This window comes from Pterocles gutturalis, unplaced genomic scaffold, assembly GCF_000699245.1.
Source record: "Pterocles gutturalis isolate BGI_N339 unplaced genomic scaffold, ASM69924v1 scaffold7300, whole genome shotgun sequence".
Taxonomy (NCBI): Eukaryota; Metazoa; Chordata; class Aves; order Pterocliformes; family Pteroclidae; genus Pterocles; species Pterocles gutturalis.
Genome location: NW_010145722.1, coordinates 11938 through 15916, shown reverse-complemented (window position 1 = coordinate 15916; position 3979 = coordinate 11938).

Below are 3979 nucleotides of genomic sequence, written 5' to 3'. Positions count from 1 at the left end.
ACAGTAGACAGACTATGAAAGCTCTGCTTTCTTAGCTGTAAATGCACTTTCAGTCCACTTGTAGACTTAGAGCTTGGAAGCAAGAAGAGGTGGCAGTGCCAAGAGCACCAAGACCTTCCTGATGGGCAATCCCTGCGTTCTCTCAGGCTTGAAATCCTTTCCCGCTGACTCCTTTTCATCTCACCTCATCTCTCTTCATGAAAACTGGCTGTGTCATAGGGCCTCAGGTCATCCCACCTAGCACTAGGTGCTTCAGGGAGCATGTTGCTCAACAGGGTTGTCTTTCTAGGTCTCTGCAGTTTGTCAAAAAAGATGGGCACCTCCATATCTGGGAAGGACCTTAGCTCTCTTCCCTGCACAGGCAGCCTGGGATGACAAGACTTGTCATTTAGGCACCTCACTTAAGTGCCTGGAGGTAGATGCCACTGGTGAGACTGGGGCGGGATCCAGTCTTTGCCCAGACTCTCTCCTGTCCTTCTTGTCAGCACAATGGTGCCTCTTCTTCATGCCAGTGCTGGGGTGAGGAGCCTGGAGAGGGAACCCACGTGGGGAAGTCATAGCATAACAACTTCTTTGTTTCTGGGCCAAACCAACCCTGATGTAACTAGACGTAGGACCAACATGCATTTGTTGTTCTGAATGCTGCCCAATGCTGTTATGTTCTTTCTCACAATACATTTGAACGTGTCAGCTGCCGTAGCTACAAACATGCAATGCGACTGCCTTCAATGCACATATGCAGAAGGGATGGAGATCAACAGATCTCTTCTGACATCCCAGATGCCTTTCTGGCTGGGGAAAGCAGTGCACAGGGCTCAAGCCAGCTCAAAGTTAGTGAGAAGGAATCTGTACATCACCAAAGGGCAGAAAGTAGATTAATACAGTGCCTCAAGGGTGAGAACTGCAATAAAGATAACCTTGGGGTTTAATCATTGATGCACTTAGTCATTTGTCAGCCTCAGCACTTGCTGCATCAATGAAAGGATAATACACATTTTCTAAGAGGTTGGTAGGGACAGCAAGGTTAATATATACAGGATAATGTTGACAAACCACTAACACACCTCTTGCAAAATAGCTGCTTGTTATGACAGAAAACAACTTATTAAAAGCTGTAAATAATTAAGCACAGCTTCCTCTACATCTCTCACCCCCTCTTGGGACTCCATAATGAGGAAATATTTTTTTCTTTCCCCAGCCTACTTTTCGGGGGTCAGTACTTGAAATGGGGCAGAAACCAAAAGTCCTAGGTCTAAAGCACCCATTCAGTGTCTGATTTTCTAAGTGTCCTGCTCTTCCACTTTGTTTTCCTTTTTGCATTTCTGACAACCGCACACTCACATACTACATGTGAGTGTACATCTCTCTCCCTGTATACACATTTATCTACACATATACACACATATATATCTCTATAAATACAGCCACAAGCCAGTAAATTTCAAGTGCATATGCTATAAAAGAGTATTGGAAGGACACCAGTTGCCACAACACTAGACACAGACCTAACAAGGAAAGTCCCAGGCAGGGACTTCTGCTTTAGAGATGACTATAGCTTGTGTAAGTGTTGTTACAACTTTCTGACATAGCTGTGGAAAACGGTGAATTTGCAGATATTATTTGGCAAGGTTTGCTGGTACTAGTAAGGAAAATGTAAAAAACCACAACTATCCAGATAAAAACAGCAACCTAGATGTTATCTCATTCACAGTATTTTGGGGCTTGACTGTTATGAATTTCATTATTTCTTGATTTTTTATTTGAACACAAAAAAATTTGTAAAATCTCACTGAGCTTTTCAGAACCCATACCTCCTTCCTTTCAGGCTACAATAATTGTTAAATTATGAGTTTTTAATATTTATGAAAAGATGTTCTTCAAAAATTAATTGGGTAAAATACTGATGATAAAACTGTCATCCTATTTGGTGGGGGTTTTTTTACATTAAATTCACAATCCACAGAAAGTGGTACTTACTTCTAATAGTAATATCTGATACCCCCCCTTAACTGAATTACAGATTTATAATCATACTGCCAGTGTCCATCACCCAGGAATGACATGACACAACAATACCCGATGGATTACCCCTGCAGCCACTGGCTCTTTTTCATCACATCTTTCCCTTCCACACACTTTCCTCTAGAAATTTTGATTAGTAGAAATGCATTCAGATTTCCCTGTGGGTAAAAAGAAGGGAAGTGTTTGACATTTTCAAGACAATCTCAGATGGTGCTGTTCAGCCCATTGCTTTTCCATTTCCCCTTGAGTCTTTACTAAGTCCAGTGCACAACAGTTAATGTGGTTTTCACAAAGCAGTCATCAGTAATGTAAATACCATTTCTTCCCTCAAGACTTATAATGAATTCTGTGTTTCTTAAGCTTGTTTCTTTCACAATTTGTCATGTCAAGGATGTTAAAGATGATATTTGGAAATCACAGAGCAGTCAAACCATAAACTACTGCGTTCCTGTCCATTAGTAAGAAAAGTTTGACTGCAGGGATATTTTGCTGGAAGGGTTGTATTAACAGTCTTTTACGTAAATATATATATATATATTTGTAGTGCTGCACCTGCTTCTTTCATGTACCTTAAAATTACTACCAGATAATGAATGATCTCCTATTAAACTAATTTTTTGTAACGCATCTTCCTGAAATATAGGTGTTAGAAGACGTGCTCAGCCAAGGCAATTTTGCCTGGTGCAATATTATGTCACTAGACAAAGGCATTTGCAAAAGAACATACATTTTATTTTCTAAATCAATACTTTATTTTGCTGCCTACTGAAAAATCCTTTTTTAGTGCTTATAACACGTTCGAGAGTTAGGATAGGACTGTAATATTCAGTAACAGACTGAGACAATAAATAGCATTCTTAAAAATTAATTTTATTTGCCTTGCCTTTTGCCTGCAAACATTATCCACACAATGCTTTTCAGACAGATTATACCTTGTTAGTTTCCCTGCTTCATAGTATGCATATATTAATGAATACGTATTTTCATTGTCAGTGTAAGGCAAGTTATTTCTCTCATAGTGTTATTCTACTGTTTATTCATGTGCATATTTTAAATTTGCAATAGCCTGTTGGAAAGTCTAATTGATTGTCACTGATTACTAGCCAAAATTTTGCTTTTGTTAAGGCACCATTACATAAAATTCTAATCATTACATGAAATTTTAATTCTAATTATTGGATCTCAAGGATATTCTTTTCAAAATCACAGCAAACTCTTTATCAGTGAATCTTCACAAAAACACTGTGTTAAAAATGTTAGAAAACACTGTTTTTCCAATTGTCTTTATAACGAGATATAAAGAGATTTTTCTCAGTTAAACAAGAAGATATATTGACCTCTATATTAATCTTGCTGTAATTGGACTAGTAAAGCATTAGAACGTAGAATCCACAATTAACTAACTCGCCGTGCAGAGAGAACAATACCGCAGCTAAAGAATATCAAATATTGCTTGTCAGGAAAGTCTTACTGATGCAGCACACAAAGTCGTATGCAAACCATCTACTACAGGTATCCAGTTGAAGGAGCTACTGTGGCATGCAACGTCAAGAAAGCAATGAGGCAGTCAAACTATCTGCCACCCAATGCCATGAGATCTCGACTGTCTGTACTATCAACAGACAGAAATAGGGAAACATATTCTCTCCACCTGCCGTAGGTGCATATATTATATGTTGTTCCTACTTCTCTACGTTGACAGTGCAGAGGATCCTTGGTCTGGCATCATGTTATAATAAGCTGTGTGAAAGATTCATGACCATCTTCAGCTGAGAAACCATCATAGACACGCAGGGTGCCATAGTAGGTGGTTTACGCGCAGCCCATTCATCCAAGTATTAAAGATAGGTGATCAGACGTCATCATTTTTGGTGAGGTAATATTCTCAAGGTGTATGGATAAGGTCTCCCCAATACAACTTCTTTCAATCCAAAGTTTAAAAGTGTTGCAGCAATCT